Raw genomic sequence first — 19,410 nt, 5'->3', positions numbered from 1 at the left:
CGTTGCCTTCTTAGGCCCTAACTATTCGATCTGGTGGAACGACGTCCTAGAGTGAAGCCTAGGTTGCCCAGAACGTAGAAATGACCATCACTTTCACACTGGTTGCAATTATTCCTGTTATACAATGGAAAAACTCTTGTATATTTATTGTATTTTATGCTCCGGGCGTTGACTTCCATGTCCCTACCTATTCGATTTGGTGGAGCAACACCCTACAGTGAAGCCTAGGTTGTCAGAAACGTAGAAATGAACATAACTTTCACACTGGTAGCAATTATTCGTTTTATACAATGGAAAAACTGTTCTACTTTTTTTGCATTTTATGCTTCGGGCGTTGACTTCTAAGGCCCTAACTATTCGATCTGGTGGAGCAACGTCCTAGAGTGAAGCCTAGGTTGCCCGGAACGTAGAAATGACCAGAACTTTCACACTGGTTGCTATTATTCGTCTTATACGATGGAAAAACTGTTATATTTATATTGTATTTTATGCTTCTGGCGTTGTCTTCTTAGGCCCTAACTTTTCGATCTGGTGGTACAACGCCCTAGAGTGAAGCCTAGGTCGCCCGGAACGTAGAAATGTCCATCACTTTCACACTGGTAGCAATTATTCGTTTAATACAATGGAAAAACTGTTCTATTTATTTTGTATTTTATGCTTCGGGCGTTGACTTCTAAGGCCCTAACTATTCGATGTGGTGGAGCTACGCCCTAGAGTGAAGCCTAGGTTGCCCGGAACGTAGAAATGAACATAACTTTCACACTGGTGGCAATTATTCGTTTTATACAATGGAAAAGCTATTCTATTTATTTTGTATTTTATGCTTCGGGCGTTGACTTCTTTGGCCCTACCTATTCGATCTGGTGGAGCAACACCCTACAGTCAAGCCTAGGTTGCCCGGAACGTAGAAATGACCATCACTTTCACACTGGTTGCAATTATTCCTGTTATACGATGGAAAAGCTCTTGAATATTTAATGTATTTTATGCTTCGGGCGTTGACTTCTACGGCCCTACCTATTCGATCTGGTGGACCAACGCCCTACAGTCAAGCCTAGGTTGCCCGGAACGTAGAAATGAACATAACTTTCACACTGATAGCAATTATTCGTTTTATACAATGGAAAAACTGTTCTATTTATTTTGTATTTTATGCTTCGGGCATTTACTTCTATGGCCCGACCTATTCGATCTGGTGGTGCAACACCCTACAGTCAAGCCTAGGTTGCCCGGAACGTAGAAATGACCACAACATTCACACAGGTTGTAATTATTCATGCTATACGTTGGAAAAACTGTTGCATTTTTATTGTAATTTATGCTTCTAGCGTTGACTTCAAAGGCCGTAGCTATTCGATGTGGTGGAGCAACGCCCTAGAGTGAAGCCTAGGTTGTCCGGAACGTAGGAATGACCATTACTTTCACACTGTTTGCTATTATTCATTTTATACGATGGAAAAGGTGTTGTATTTATATTGTATTTTATGCTTCTAGCGTTGACTGCTAAGGTCGTAGCTATTAGATGTGGTGGAGTAACGCCCTAGAGTGACGCCTACGTTGCCTGGAACGTAGAAATGACCATTACTTTCACAATCTTTCCAATTATTCACTTTATACGATGGAAAAACTGTTGTACTTATATTGTATTTCATTCTTATGGCGTTGAATTCTAAGTCCCTAGCTATGCGATCTGGTGGAGCAACGCCCTAGAGTGAAACCTAGGTTGCCCGGAACGTAGAAATTACCATAACTTTTACACTGGTAGCAATTATTCGTTTTATACGATGGTAAAACTGTTGTATTTATATTGCATTTTATGCTTCGGGCGTTGACTTGTAAGGCCCTAACTATTCAATCTGTTGGAGCAACGCCCTAGGGTGAAGCCTAGGTTGCCAGGAACTTAGAAGTGACCATAACTTTCACACTGGTTGCAATTATTCCTGTTATACGATGGAAAAACTCTTGTATATTTATTGTATTTTATGCTTCGGGCGTTCACTTCCATGGCCCTACCTGTTCCATTTGGTGGAGCAACACCCTACAGTGAAGCCTAGGTTGTCAGAAACGTAGAAATGAACATAACTTTCACACTGGTAGCAATTATTCGTTTTATACAATGGAAAAACTGTTCTATTTATTTTGTATTTTATGCTTCGGGCGTTGACTTCTAAGGCCCTAACTATTCGATCTGGTGGATCAACGCCCTAGAGTGAAGCCTAGGTTGCCCGGAACGTAGAAATGACCAGAACTTTCACACTGGTTGCTATTATTCGTTTTATACGATGGAAAAACTGTTATATTTATACTGTATTTTATGCTTCTGACGTTGACTTCTTAGGCCCTAAGTGTTCGATCTGGTGGAGCAACGCCCTAGAGTGAAGCCTAGGTTGCCCGGAACGTAGAAATGATCATCACTTTCAAACTGGTTGCAATTAATCCTTTTATACGATTGAACAACTGTTCTATTGATTTTGTATTTCATGCGTCGGGCGTTGACTTCTAAGGCCCTAACTATTCAATCTGTTGGAGCAACGCCCTAGGGTGAAGCCTAGGTTGCCCGGAAAGTAGAAATAACTACAACTTTCATACTTGTTGCAATTATTCGTTTTATACGATGGAAAAACTGTTATATTTATATTGTATTTTATGCTTCTGGCGTTGACTTCTTAGGCCCTAACTATCCCATCTGGCGGAACGACGCCCTAGAGTGAAGCCTAGGTTGCCCAGAACGTAGAAATGACCTTCACTTTCACACTGGTTGCAATTATTCCTGTTATACGATGGAAAAGATCTTGTATATTTAATGTATTTAATGCTTCGGGCGTGACTTCTATGGCCCTACCTATTCGATCTGGTGGAGCAACGCCCTACAGTTAATCCTAGGCTGCCCGGAACGTAGAAATGAACATAACTTTCACACTGGTAGCAATTATTCGTTTTATACAATGGAAAAACTGTTCTATTTATTTTGTATTTTATGCTTCGGGCGTTGACTTCTATGGCCCGACCTATTCGATCTGGTGGAGCAACACCCAAGAGTCAGGCCTAGGTTGCCCGGAACGTAGAAATGACCATAACATTCACACCGGTTGCAATTATTCATGCTATACGTTGGAAAAACTATAGCATTTTTATTGTAATTTATGCTTGTAGCGTTGTCTGCTAAGGCCGTAGCTATTAGATGTGGTGGAGTAACGCCCTAGAGTGACGCCTACGTTGCCTGGAACGTAGAAATGACCATTACTTCCACAATGTTTCCAATTATTCATTTTATACGATTGAAAAACTGTTGTACTGATATTGTATTTTATTCTTATGGCGTTGAATTCTAAGTCCCTAGCTATGCGATCTGTGGAGCAACGTCCTAGAGTGAAACCTAGGTTGCCCGGAACGTAGAAATTACCATAACTTTCACACTGGTAGGAATTATTCGTTTTATACGATGGAAAAACTGTTGTATTTATAGTGAATTTTATGCTTCCGGTGTTGACTTCTAAGGCCCTAAGTGTTCGATCTGGTGGAGCAACGCACTAGAGTGAAGCCTAGGTTGCCCAGAACGTAGAAATGACCATCACTTTCACACTGGTTGCAATTATTCCTGTTATACGATGGAAAAACTCTTGTATATTTATTGTATTTTATGCTTCGGGCGTTGACTTCCATGGCCCTACCTATTCGATTTGGTGGAGCAACACCCTACAGTGAAGCCTAGGTTGTCAGAAACGTAGAAATGAACATAACTTTCACACTGGTAGCAATTATTCGTTTTATACAATGGAAAAACTGTTCTATTTATTTTGTATTTTATGCTTCGGGCGTTGACTTCTAAGGCCCTAACTATTCGATCTGGTGGAGCAACGCCCTAGAGCGAAGCCTAGGTTGCCCGGAACGTAGAAATACCCATTACTTTCACACTGGTTGCAATTATTAGTTTTATACGATGGAAAAACTGTTCTATTTATTTTGTATTTTATGCTTCGGGCGTTGACTTCTAAGGCCCTAGCTATTCAATCTGTTGGATCAACGCCCTAGGGTGAAGCCTAGGTTGCCCGGAAAGTAGAAATGGCCATACCTTTCATACTGGTTGCAATTATTTGTTTTATACGATGGAAAAGCTGTTGTATTTAAACCGTATTTTATGCTTCTGGCGTTGACTTCTTATGCCCTACCTATTCCATCTGGTGGAACAACGCCCTAGGGAGAAGCCTGGGTTGCCCGGAACGTAGAAATGACCATAACATTCACACCGGTAGCAATTATTCGTTTTATACGATGGAAAAACTGTTCTATTTATTTTGTATTTTATGCTTCGGGCGTTGACTTCTAACTCCCTAACTATTCAATCTGTTGGAGCAACGCCCTAGGGTGAAGCCTAGGTTGCCCGGAAAGTAGAAATAACCACAACTTTCATACTTGTTGCAAATATTCGTTTTATACGATGGAAAAACTGTTATATTAATATTGTATTTTATGCTTCTGACGTTGTCTTCTAAGGCCCTAACTATTCAATCTGTTGGTGCAACGCCCTAGGGTGAAGCCTAGTTGCCCGGAAAGTAGAAATAACCACAACTTTCATACTTGTTGCAATTATTCGTTTTATACGATGGAAAACCTGTTATTTTTATATTGTATTTTAGGCTTCTGGCGTTGCCTTCTTAGGCCCTAACTATTCGATCTGGTGGAACGACGTCCTAGAGTGAAGCCTAGGTTGCCCAGAACGTAGAAATGACCATCACTTTCACACTGGTTGCAATTACTCCTGTTATACAATGGAAAAACTCTTGTATATTTATTGTATTTTATGCTCCGGGCGTTGACTTCCATGTCCCTACCTATTCGATTTGGTGGAGCAACACCCTACAGTGAAGCCTAGGTTGTCAGAAACGTAGAAATGAACATAACTTTCACACTGGTAGCAATTATTCGTTTTATACAATGGAAAAACTGTTCTACTTTTTTTGCATTTTATGCTTCGGGCGTTGACTTCTAAGGCCCTAACTATTCGATCTGGTGGAGCAACGTCCTAGAGTGAAGCCTAGGTTGCCCGGAACGTAGAAATGACCAGAACTTTCACACTGGTTGCTATTATTCGTCTTATACGATGGAAAAACTGTTATATTTATATTGTATTTTATGCTTCTGGCGTTGTCTTCTTAGGCCCTAACTTTTCGATCTGGTGGTACAACGCCCTAGAGTGAAGCCTAGGTCGCCCGGAACGTAGAAATGTCCATCACTTTCACACTGGTAGCAATTATTCGTTTAATACAATGGAAAAACTGTTCTATTTATTTTGTATTTTATGCTTCGGGCGTTGACTTCTAAGGCCCTAACTATTCGATGTGGTGGAGCTACGCCCTAGAGTGAAGCCTAGGTTGCCCGGAACGTAGAAATGAACATAACTTTCACACTGGTGGCAATTATTCGTTTTATACAATGGAAAAGCTATTCTATTTATTTTGTATTTTATGCTTCGGGCGTTGACTTCTTTGGCCCTACCTATTCGATCTGGTGGAGCAACACCCTACAGTCAAGCCTAGGTTGCCCGGAACGTAGAAATGACCATCACTTTCACACTGGTTGCAATTATTCCTGTTATACGATGGAAAAGCTCTTGAATATTTAATGTATTTTATGCTTCGGGCGTTGACTTCTACGGCCCTACCTATTCGATCTGGTGGACCAACGCCCTACAGTCAAGCCTAGGTTGCCCGGAACGTAGAAATGAACATAACTTTCACACTGATAGCAATTATTCGTTTTATACAATGGAAAAACTGTTCTATTTATTTTGTATTTTATGCTTCGGGCATTGACTTCTATGGCCCGACCTATTCGATCTGGTGGTGCAACACCCTACAGTCAAGCCTAGGTTGCCCGGAACGTAGAAATGACCATAACATTCACACAGGTTGTAATTATTCATGCTATACGTTGGAAAAACTGTTGCATTTTTATTGTAATTTATGCTTCTAGCGTTGACTTCAAAGGCCGTAGCTATTCGATGTGGTGGAGCAACGCCCTAGAGTGAAGCCTAGGTTGTCCGGAACGTAGGAATGACCATTACTTTCACACTGTTTGCTATTATTCATTTTATACGATGGAAAAGGTGTTGTATTTATATTGTATTTTATGCTTCTAGCGTTGACTGCTAAGGTCGTAGCTATTAGATGTGGTGGAGTAACGCCCTAGAGTGACGCCTACGTTGCCTGGAACGTAGAAATGACCATTACTTTCACAATCTTTCCAATTATTCACTTTATACGATGGAAAAACTGTTGTACTTATATTGTATTTCATTCTTATGGCGTTGAATTCTAAGTCCCTAGCTATGCGATCTGGTGGAGCAACGCCCTAGAGTGAAACCTAGGTTGCCCGGAACGTAGAAATTACCATAACTATCACACTGGTAGGAATTATTCGTTTTGTACGATGGAACAACTGTTCTATTGATTTTGTATTTCATGCGTCGGGCGTTGACTTCTAAGGCCCTAACTATTCAATCTGTTGGAACAACGCCCTAGGGTGAAGCCTAGGTTGCCCGGAAAGTAGAAATGACCATACCTTTCATACTGGTTGCATTTATTTGTTTTATACGATGGAAAAGCTGTTGTATTTATACCGTATTTTATGCTTCTGGCGTTGACTTCTTATGCCCTAACCATTCCATCTGGTGGAACAACGCCCTAGGGTGATGCCTAGGTTGCCCGGAACGTAGAAATGACCATAACTTTTACACTGGTAGCAATTATTCGTTTTATACGATGGTAAAACTGTTGTATTTATATTGCATTTTATGCTTCGGGCGTTGACTTGTAAGGCCCTAACTATTCAATCTGTTGGAGCAACGCCCTAGGGTGAAGCCTAGGTTGCCAGGAACTTAGAAGTGACCATAACTTTCACACTGGTTGCAATTATTCCTGTTATACGATGGAAAAACTCTTGTATATTTATTGTATTTTATGCTTCGGGCGTTCACTTCCATGGCCCTACCTGTTCCATTTGGTGGAGCAACACCCTACAGTGAAGCCTAGGTTGTCAGAAACGTAGAAATGAACATAACTTTCACACTGGTAGCAATTATTCGTTTTATACAATGGAAAAACTGTTCTATTTATTTTGTATTTTATGCTTCGGGCGTTGACTTCTAAGGCCCTAACTATTCGATCTGGTGGATCAACGCCCTAGAGTGAAGCCTAGGTTGCCCGGAACGTAGAAATGACCAGAACTTTCACACTGGTTGCTATTATTCGTTTTATACGATGGAAAAACTGTTATATTTATACTGTATTTTATGCTTCTGACGTTGACTTCTTAGGCCCTAAGTGTTCGATCTGGTGGAGCAACGCCCTAGAGTGAAGCCTAGGTTGCCCGGAACGTAGAAATGATCATCACTTTCAAACTGGTTGCAATTAATCCTTTTATACGATTGAACAACTGTTCTATTGATTTTGTATTTCATGCGTCGGGCGTTGACTTCTAAGGCCCTAACTATTCAATCTGTTGGAGCAACGCCCTAGGGTGAAGCCTAGGTTGCCCGGAAAGTAGAAATAACTACAACTTTCATACTTGTTGCAATTATTCGTTTTATACGATGGAAAAACTGTTATATTTATATTGTATTTTATGCTTCTGGCGTTGACTTCTTAGGCCCTAACTATCCCATCTGGCGGAACGACGCCCTAGAGTGAAGCCTAGGTTGCCCAGAACGTAGAAATGACCTTCACTTTCACACTGGTTGCAATTATTCCTGTTATACGATGGAAAAGATCTTGTATATTTAATGTATTTAATGCTTCGGGCGTGACTTCTATGGCCCTACCTATTCGATCTGGTGGAGCAACGCCCTACAGTTAATCCTAGGCTGCCCGGAACGTAGAAATGAACATAACTTTCACACTGGTAGCAATTATTCGTTTTATACAATGGAAAAACTGTTCTATTTATTTTGTATTTTATGCTTCGGGCGTTGACTTCTATGGCCCGACCTATTCGATCTGGTGGAGCAACACCCAAGAGTCAGGCCTAGGTTGCCCGGAACGTAGAAATGACCATAACATTCACACCGGTTGCAATTATTCATGCTATACGTTGGAAAAACTATAGCATTTTTATTGTAATTTATGCTTGTAGCGTTGTCTGCTAAGGCCGTAGCTATTAGATGTGGTGGAGTAACGCCCTAGAGTGACGCCTACGTTGCCTGGAACGTAGAAATGACCATTACTTCCACAATGTTTCCAATTATTCATTTTATACGATTGAAAAACTGTTGTACTGATATTGTATTTTATTCTTATGGCGTTGAATTCTAAGTCCCTAGCTATGCGATCTGTGGAGCAACGTCCTAGAGTGAAACCTAGGTTGCCCGGAACGTAGAAATTACCATAACTTTCACACTGGTAGGAATTATTCGTTTTATACGATGGAAAAACTGTTGTATTTATAGTGAATTTTATGCTTCCGGTGTTGACTTCTAAGGCCCTAAGTGTTCGATCTGGTGGAGCAACGCACTAGAGTGAAGCCTAGGTTGCCCAGAACGTAGAAATGACCATCACTTTCACACTGGTTGCAATTATTCCTGTTATACGATGGAAAAACTCTTGTATATTTATTGTATTTTATGCTTCGGGCGTTGACTTCCATGGCCCTACCTATTCGATTTGGTGGAGCAACACCCTACAGTGAAGCCTAGGTTGTCAGAAACGTAGAAATGAACATAACTTTCACACTGGTAGCAATTATTCGTTTTATACAATGGAAAAACTGTTCTATTTATTTTGTATTTTATGCTTCGGGCGTTGACTTCTAAGGCCCTAACTATTCGATCTGGTGGAGCAACGCCCTAGAGCGAAGCCTAGGTTGCCCGGAACGTAGAAATGACCAGAACTTTAACACTGGTTGCTATTATTCGTTTTATACGATGGAAAAACTGTTATATTTATACTGTATTTTATGCTTCTGACGTTGACTTCTTAGGCCCTAAGTGTTCGATCTGGTGGAGCAACGCCCTAGAGTGAAGCCTAGGTTGCCCGGAACGTAGAAATGATCATCACTTTCAAACTGGTTGCAATTAATCCTTTTATACGATGGAAAAACTGTTGTATTTATATTGCATTTTATGCTTCTGGCGTAGACTTCTATGGCCCTACCTATTCGATCTGGTGGAGCAACACCCTACAGTGAAGCCTAGGTTGCCCGGAACGTAGATATGACCATAACCTTCACACCGGTTGCAATTATTCGTTTTCTACGATGGAAAAGCTGTTGTATTTAAATTGTATTTTATGCTTCCGGTGTTGACTTCTTAGACCCTAACTCTTCGACCTGGTGGAGCAACGCCTCAGAGTTAAGTCTAGGATGCCCGAAACGTCGAAATGACCGTTACTTTCGCACTGGTTGCAATTAGTCATGCTATACAATGGAAAGATTGTTGTATTTATACTGTATTTTATGCTTCTGGCGTTGACTTCTAAGGCCGTAGCTTTTCGATGTGGTGGAGCAACGCCCTAGAGTGAAGCCTAGGTTGCCCGGAACGTAGAAATACCCATTACTTTCACACTGGTTGCAATTATTAGTTTTATACGATGGAAAAACTGTTCTATTTATTTTGTATTTTATGCTTCTGGCGTTGACTTCTTAGGCCCTAACTATTCCATCTGGCGGAACGACGCCCTAGAGTGAAGCCTAGGTTGCCCGGAACGTAGAAATTACCATAACTGTCACACTGGTAGGAATTATTCGTTTTGTACGATGGAACAACTGTTCTATTGATTTTGTATTTCATGCGTCGGGCGTTGACTTCTAAGGCCCTAACTATTCGATCTGGTGGAGCAACACCCTAGAGTGAAGCCTAGGTTGCCCGGAAAGTAGAAATGACTATAACTTTCACACTGGTTGCAATTATTCGTTTTATACGATGGAAAAGCTGTTGTATTTATACCGTATTTTATGCTTCTGGCGTTGACTTCTTATGCCCTAACCATTCCATCTGGTGGAACAACGCCCTAGGGTGATGCCTAGGCTGCCCGGAACGTAGAAATAACCATAACTTTCACACCGGTAGCAATTATTCGTTTTATACGATGGTAAAACTGTTGTATTTATATTGCATTTTATGCTTCGGGCGTTGACTTGTAAGGCCCTAACTATTCAATCTGTTGGAGCAACGCCCTAGGGTGAAGCCTAGGTTGCCAGGAACTTAGAAATGACCATAACTTTCACACTGGTTGCTATTATTAGTCTTATACGATGGAAAAACTGTTATATGTATATTGTATTTTATGCTTCTGAAGGTGCCTTCTTAGGCCCTAAGTGTTCGATCTGGTGGAGCAACGCACTAGAGTGAAGCCTAGGTTGCCCGGAACGTAGAAATGATCATCACTTTCAAGCTGGTTGCAATTAATCCTTTTATACGATGGAAAAACTGTTGTATTTATATTGTATTTTATGCTTCGGGCGTAGACTTCTATGGCCCTACCTATTCGATCTGGTGGAGCAACGCCCTAGAGTGAAGCCTAGGTTGCCCGGAACGTAGAAATGACCATAACCTTCACACAGGTTGCAATTATTCGTTTTCTACGATGGAAAAACTGTTATATTTATACTGTATTTTATGCTTCTGACGTTGACTTCTTAGGCCCTAAGTGTTCGATCTGGTGGAGCAACGCCCTAGAGTGAAGCCTAGGTTGCCCGGAACGTAGAAATGATCATCACTTTCAAACTGGTTGCAATTAATCCTTTTATACGATGGAAAAGCTGCTGTATTTATATTGCATTTTATGCTTCTGGCGTAGACTTCTATGGCCCTACCTATTCGATCTGGTGGAGCAACACCCTACAGTGAAGCCTAGGTTGCCCGGAACGTAGATGTGACCATAACCTTCACACAGGTTGCAATTATTCGTTTTCTACGATGGAAAAGCTGTTGTATTTAAATTGTATTTTAATCTTCCGGTGTTGACTTCTTAGACCCTAACTCTTCGACCTGGTGGAGCAACGCCTCAGAGTTAAGTCTAGGATGCCCGAAACGTCGAAATGATCGTTACTTTCGCACTGGTTGCAATTAGTCATGCTATACAATGGAAAGATTGTTGTATTTATACTGTATTTTATGCTTCTGGCGTTGACTTCTAAGGCCGTAGCTTTTCGATGTGGTGGAGCAACGCCCTAGAGTGAAGCCTAGGTTGCCCGGAACGTAGAAATACCCATTACTTTCACACTGGTTGCAATTATTAGTTTTATACGATGGAAAAACTGTTCTATTTATTTTGTATTTTATGCTTCGGGCGTTGACTTCTAAGGCCCTAACTATTCAATCTGTTGGATCAACGCCCTAGGGTGAAGCCTAGGTTGCCCGGAAAGTAGAAATGACCATACCTTTCATACTGGTTGCAATTATTTGTTTTATACGACGGAAAAGCTGTTGCATTTATACCGTATTTTATGCTTCTGGCGTTGACTTTTTATGCCCTAACTATTCCATCTGGTGGAACAACGCCCTAGGGTGAAGCCTGTGTTTCCCGGAACGTAGAAATGACCATAACTTTCACACCGGTAGCAATTATTCGTTTTATACGATGGAAAAACTGATCCATTTATTTTGTATGTTATGCTTCGGGCGTTGACTTCTAAGGCCCTAACTATTCAATCTGTTGGAGCAACGCCCTAGGGTGAAGCCTAGGTTGCCCGGAAAGTAGAAATGACCATACCTTTCATACTGGTTGCATTTATTTGTTTTATACGATGGAAAAGCTGTTGTATTTATACCGTATTTTATGCTTCTGGCGTTGACTTCTTATGCCCTAACCATTCCATCTGGTGGAACAACGCCCTAGGGTGATGCCTAGGTTGCCCGGAACGTAGAAATGACCATAACTTTTACACTGGTAGCAATTATTCGTTTTATACGATGGTAAAACTGTTGTATTTATATTGCATTTTATGCTTCGGGCGTTGACTTGTAAGGCCCTAACTATTCAATCTGTTGGAGCAACGCCCTAGGGTGAAGCCTAGGTTGCCAGGAACTTAGAAGTGACCATAACTTTCACACTGGTTGCAATTATTCCTGTTATACGATGGAAAAACTCTTGTATATTTATTGTATTTTATGCTTCGGGCGTTGACTTCCATGGCCCTACCTGTTCGATTTGGTGGAGCAACACCCTACAGTGAAGCCTAGGTTGTCAGAAACGTAGAAATGAACATAACTTTCACACTGGTAGCAATTATTCGTTTTATACAACGGAAAAACTGTTCTATTTATTTTGTATTTTATGCTTCGGGCGTTGACTTCTAAGGCCCTAACTATTCGATCTGGTGGATCAACGCCCTAGAGTGAAGCCTAGGTTGCCCGGAACGTAGAAATGACCAGAACTTTCACACTGGTTGCTATTATTCGTTTTATACGATGGAAAAACTGTTATATTTATACTGTATTTTATGCTTCTGACGTTGACTTCTTAGGCCCTAAGTGTTCGATCTGGTGGAGCAACGCCCTAGAGTGAAGCCTAGGTTGCCCGGAACGTAGAAATGATCATCACTTTCAAACTGGTTGCAATTAATCCTTTTATACGATGGAACAACTGTTCTATTGATTTTGTATTTCATGCGTCGGGCGTTGACTTCTAAGGCCCTAACTATTCCATCTGTTGGAGCAACGCCCTAGGGTGAAGCCTAGGTTGCCCGGAAAGTAGAAATGACCATTACTTTCACAATGCTTCCAATTATTCATTTTATACGATGGAAAAACTGTTGTACTTATATTGTATTTTATTCTTATGGCGTTGAATTCTAAGTCCCTAGCTATGCGATCTGGTGGAGCAACGCCCTAGAGTGAAACCTAGGTTGCCCGGAACGTAGAAATTACCATAACTGTCACACTGGTAGGAATTATTCGTTTTGTACGATGGAACAACTGTTCTATTGATTTTGTATTTCATGCGTCGGGCGTTGACTTTTAAGGCCCTAACTATTCAATCTGTTGGAACAACGCCCTAGGGTGAAGCCTAGGTTGCCCGGAAAGTAGAAATGACCATACCTTTCATACTGGTTGCATTTATTTGTTTTATACGATGGAAAAGCTGTTGTATTTATACCGTATTTTATGCTTCTGGCGTTGACTTCTTATGCCCTAACCATTCCATCTGGTGGAACAACGCCCTAGGGTGATGCCTAGGTTGCCCGGAACGTAGAAATGACCATAACTTTTACACTGGTAGCAATTATTCGTTTTATACGATGGTAAAACTGTTGTATTTATATTGCATTTTATGCTTCGGGCGTTGACTTGTAAGGCCCTAACTATTCAATCTGTTGGAGCAACGCCCTAGGGTGAAGCCTAGGTTGCCAGGAACTTAGAAGTGACCATAACTTTCACACTGGTTGCAATTATTCCTGTTATACGATGGAAAAACTCTTGTATATTTATTGTATTTTATGCTTCGGGCGTTGACTTCCATGGCCCTACCTGTACGATTTGGTGGAGCAACACCCTACAGTGAAGCCTAGGTTGTCAGAAACGTAGAAACGAACATAACTTTCACACTGGTAGCAATTATTCGTTTTATACAATGGAAAAACTGTTCTATTTATTTTGTATTTTACGCTTCGGGCGTTGACTTCTAAGGCCCTAACTATTCGATCTGGTGGAGCAACGCCCTAGAGTGAAGCCTAGGTTGCCCGGAACGTAGAAATGACCAGAACTTTCACACTGGTTGCTATTATTCGTTTTATACGATGGAAAAACTGTTATATTTATACTGTATTTTATGCTTCTGACGTTGACTTCTTAGGCCCTAAGTGTTCGATCTGGTGGAGCAACGCCCTAGAGTGAAGCCTAGGTTGCCCGGAACGTAGAAATGATCATCACTTTCAAACTGGTTGCAATTAATCCTTTTATACGATGGAACAACTGTTCTATTGATTTTGTATTTCATGCGTCGGGCGTTGACTTCTAAGGCCCTAACTATTCAATCTGTTGGAGCAACGCCCTAGGGTGAAGCCTAGGTTGCCCGGAAAGTAGAAATGACCATTACTTTCACAATGCTTCCAATTATTCATTTTATACGATGGAAAAACTGTTGTACTTATATTGTATTTTATTCTTATGGCGTTGAATTCTAAGTCCCTAGCTATGCGATCTGGTGGAGCAACGCCCTAGAGTGAAACCTAGGTTGCCCGGAACGTAGAAATTACCATAACTGTCACACTGGTAGGAATTATTCGTTTTGTACGATGGAACAACTGTTCTATTGATTTTGTATTTCATGCGTCGGGCGCTGACTTCTAAGGCCCTAACTATTCAATCTGTTGGAACAACGCCCTAGGGTGAAGCCTAGGTTGCCCGGAAAGTAGAAATGACCATACCTTTCATACTGGTTGCATTTATTTGTTTTATACGATGGAAAAGCTGTTGTATTTATACCGTATTTTATGCTTCTGGCGTTGACTTCTTATGACCTAACTATTCCATGTGGTGGAACAACGCCCTAGGGTGAAGCCTGGTTTGCCCGGAACGTAGAAATGACCATAACTTTCACACCGGTAGCAATTATTCGTTTTATACGATGGAAAAACTGTTCTATTTATTTTGTATTTTATGCTTCGGGCGTTGACTTCTAAGGCCCTAACTATTCAATCTGTTGGAGCAACGCCCTAGGTTAAAGCCTAGGTTGCCCGGAAAGTAGAAATAACTACAACTTTCATACTTGTTGCAATTATTCGTTTTATACGATGGAAAAACTGTTATATTTATATTGTATTTTATGCTTCTGGCGTTGACTTCCTAGGCCCTAACTATTCCATCTGGCGGAACGACGCCCTAGAGTGAAGCCTAGGTTGCCAAGAACGTAGAAATGACCTTCACTTTCACACTGGTTGCAATTATTCCTGTTATACGATGGAAAAGCTCTTGTATATTTAATGTATTTAATTCTTCGCGCGTGACTTCTATGGCCCTACCTATTCGATCTGGTGGAGCAACGCCCTACAGTTAATCCTAGGCTGCCCGGAACGTAGAAATGAACATAACTTTCACACTGGTAGCAATTATTCGTTTTATACAATGGAAAAACTGTTCTATTTATTTTGTATTTTATGCTTCGGGCGTTGACTTCTATGGCCCGACCTATTCGATCTGGTGGAGCAACACCCAAGAGTCAGGCCTAGGTTGCCCGGAACGTAGAAATGACCATAACATTCACACCGGTTGCAATTATTCATGCTATACGTTGGAAAAACTATAGCATTTTTATTGTAATTTATGCTTGTAGCGTTGACTGCTAAGGCCGTAGCTATTAGATGTGGTGGAGTAACGCCCTAGAGTGACGCCTACGTTGCCTGGAACGTAGAAATGACCATTACTTCCACAATGTTTCCAATTATTCATTTTATACGATGGAAAAACTGTTGTACTGATATTGTATTTTATTCTTATGGCGTTGAATTCTAAGTCCCTAGCTATGCGATCTGTGGAGCAACGTCCTAGAGTGAAACCTAGGTTGCCCGGAACGTAGAAATTACCATAACTTTCACACTGGTAGGAATTATTCGTTTTATACGATGGAAAAACTGTTGTATTTATAGTGAATTTTATGCTTCGGGCGTAGACTTCTATGGCCCTACCTATTCGATCTGGTGGAGCAACACCCTACAGTGAAGCCTAGGTTGCCCGGAACGTAGATATGACCATAACCTTCACACAGGTTGCAATTATTCGTTTTCTACGATGGAAAAGCTGATGTATTTATATTGTATTTTATGCTTCCGGTGTTGACTTCTAAGGCCCTAAGTGTTCGATCTGGTGGAGCAACGCACTAGAGTGAAGCCTAGGTTGCCCAGAACGTAGAAATGACCATCACTTTCACACTGGTTGCAATTATTCCTGTTATACGATGGAAAAACTCTTGTATATTTATTGTATTTTATGCTTCGGGCGTTGACTTCCATGGCCCTACCTATTCGATTTGGTGGAGCAACACCCTACAGTGAAGCCTAGGTTGTCAGAAACGTAGAAATGAACATAACTTTCACACTGGTAGCAATTATTCGTTTTATACAATGGAAAAACTGTTCTATTTATTTTGTATTTTATGCTTCGGGCGTTGACTTCTAAGGCCCTAACTATTCGATCTGGTGGAGCCACGCCCTAGAGCGAAGCCTAGGTTGCCCGGAACGTAGAAATGACCAGAACTTTAACACTGGTTGCTATTATTCGTTTTATACGATGGAAAAACTGTTATATTTATACTGTATTTTATGCTTCTGACGTTGACTTCTTAGGCCCTAAGTGTTCGATCTGGTGGAGCAACGCCCTAGAGTGAAGCCTAGGTTGCCCGGAACGTAGAAATGATCATCGCTTTCAAACTGGTTGCAATTAATCCTTTTATACGATGGAAAAACTGTTGTATTTATATTGCATTTTATGCTTCTGGCGTAGACTTCTATGGCCCTACCTATTCGATCTGGTGGAGCAACACCCTACCGTGAAGCCTAGGTTGCCCGGAACGTAGATATGACCATAACCTTCACACCGGTTGCAATTATTCGTTTTCTACGATGGAAAAGCTGTTGTATTTAAATTGTATTTTATGCTTCCGGTGTTGACTTCTTAGACCCTAACTCTTCGACCTGGTGGAGCAACGCCTCAGAGTTAAGTCTAGGATGCCCGAAACGTCGAAATGACCGTTACTTTCGCACTGGTTGCAATTAGTCATGCTATACAATGGAAAGATTGTTGTATTTATACTGTATTTTATGCTTCTGGCGTTGACTTCTAAGGCCGTAGCTTTTCGATGTGGTGGAGCAACGCCCTAGAGTGAAGCCTAGGTTGCCCGGAACGTAGAAATACCCATTACTTTCACACTGGTTGCAATTATTAGTTTTATACGATGGAAAAACTGTTCTATTTATTTTGTATTTTATGCTTCTGGCGTTGACTTCTTAGGCCCTAACTATTCCATCTGGCGGAACGACGCCCTAGAGTGAAGCCTAGGTTGCCCGGAACGTAGAAATTACCATAACTGTCACACTGGTAGGAATTATTCGTTTTGTACGATGGAACAACTGTTCTATTGATTTTGTATTTCATGCGTCGGGCGTTGACTTCTAAGGCCCTAACTATTCGATCTGGTGGAGCAACACCCTAGAGTGAAGCCTAGGTTGCCCGGAAAGTAGAAATGACTATAACTTTCACACTGGTTGCAATTATTCGTTTTATACGATGGAAAAGCTGTTGTATTTATACCGTACTTTATGCTTCTGGCGTTGACTTCTTATGCCCTAACCATTCCATCTGGTGGAACAACGCCCTAGGGTGATGCCTAGGCTGCCCGGAACGTAGAAATAACCATAACTTTCACACCGGTAGCAATTATTCGTTTTATACGATGGTAATACTGTTGTATTTATATTGCATTTTATGCTTCGGGCGTTGACTTGTAAGGCCCTAACTATTCAATCTGTTGGAGCAACGCCCTAGGGTGAAGCCTAGGTTGCCAGGAACTTAGAAATGACCATAACTTTCACACTGGTTGCTATTATTAGTCTTATACGATGGAAAAACTGTTATATGTATATTGTATTTTATGCTTCTGAAGGTGCCTTCTTAGGCCCTAAGTGTTCGATCTGGTGGAGCAACGCACTAGAGTGAAGCCTAGGTTGCCCGGAACGTAGAAATGATCATCACTTTCAAGCTGGTTGCAATTAATCCTTTTATACGATGGAAAAACTGTTGTATTTATATTGTATTTTATGCTTCGGGCGTAGACTTCTATGGCCCTACCTATTCGATCTGGTGGAGCAACGCCCTAGAGTGAAGCCTAGGTTGCCCGGAACGTAGAAATGACCATAACCTTCACACAGGTTGCAATTATTCGTTTTCTACGATGGAAAAACTGTTATATTTATACTGTATTTTATGCTTCTGACGTTGACTTCTTAGGCCCTAACTATTCGAACTGGTGGAGCAACGCCCTAGAGTGAAGCCTAGGTTGCCCGGAACGTAGAAATGACCAGAACTTTCACACTGGTTGCTATTATTCGTTTTATACGATGGAAAAACTGTTATATTCATATTGTATTTTATGCTTCTGGCGTTGACTTCTATGGCCCTATCTATTCGATTTGGTGGAGCAACACCCTACAGTGCAGCCTAGGTTGCCCAGAACGTAGAAATGACCACCACTATCACACTGGTTGCAATTATTCCTGTTATACGATGGAAAAACTCTTGTATATTTATTGTATTTTATGCTTCGGGCGTTGACTTCCATGGCCCTACTTATTCGATTTGGTGGAGCAACACCCTACAGTGAAGCCTAGGCTGTCAGAAACGTAGAAATGAACATAACTTTCACACTAGTAGCAATTATTCGTTTTATACAATGAAAAAACTGACCTATTTATTTTGTATTTTATGCTTCGGGCGTTGACTTCTAAGGCCCTAACTATTCGATCTGGTGGAGCAACGCCCTAGAGTGAAGCCTAGGTTGCCCGGAACGTAGAAATGACCAGAACTTTCACACTGGTTGCTATTATTCGTTTTATACGATGGAAAAACTGTTATATTTATATTGTACTTTATGCTTCTGGCGTTGACTTCTTAGGCCCTAAGTGTTCGATCTGGTGGAGCAACGCCCTAGAGTGAAGCCTAGGTTGCCCGGAACGTAGAAATGATCATCACTTTCAAACTGGATGCAATTAATCCTTTTATACGATGGAAAAACTGTTGTATTTATATTGCATTTTATGCTTCGGGCGTAGACTTCTATGGCCCTACCTATTCGATCTGGTGGAGCAACACCCTACAGTGAAGCCTAGGTTGCCCGGAACGTAGAAATACCCATTACTTTCACAATGGTTGCAATTATTAGTTTTATACGATGGAAAAACTGTTATATTCATATTGTATTTTATGCTTCCGGTGTTGACTTCTTAGACCCTAACTCTTCGACCTGGTGGAGCAACGCCTCAGAGTTAAGTCTAGGATTCCCGAAACGTCGAAATGATCGTAATTTTCGCACTGGTTGCAATTAGTCATGCTATACAATGGAAAAATTGTTGTACTTATACTGTATTTTATGCTTCTGGCGTTGACTTCTAAGGCCGTAGCTTTCCGATGTGGTGGAGCAACGCCCTAGAGTGAAGCCTAGGTTGCCCGGAACGTAGAGATACCCATTACATTCACACTGTTTGCAATTATTCCTTTTATACGATGGAAAAGCTGTTGCATTTATATCGTATTTTATGATTCTGGCGTTGACTTCTAAGGACCTAACTATTCGAAATGGTGGAGCAACGGCCTAGAGTGAAGCCTAGGTTGCTCGGAATGTAGAAATAACCATAACTTTCACACTGATTGCTATTATTCGTTTTATACGATGGAAAAACTGTTGCATCTTTATTGTATTTTATGCT

Source organism: Calliopsis andreniformis, unplaced genomic scaffold (genome assembly GCF_051401765.1).
Source record: "Calliopsis andreniformis isolate RMS-2024a unplaced genomic scaffold, iyCalAndr_principal scaffold0015, whole genome shotgun sequence".
NCBI lineage: Eukaryota > Metazoa > Arthropoda > Insecta > Hymenoptera > Andrenidae > Calliopsis > Calliopsis andreniformis.
This window is presented reverse-complemented; position numbering follows the sequence as displayed.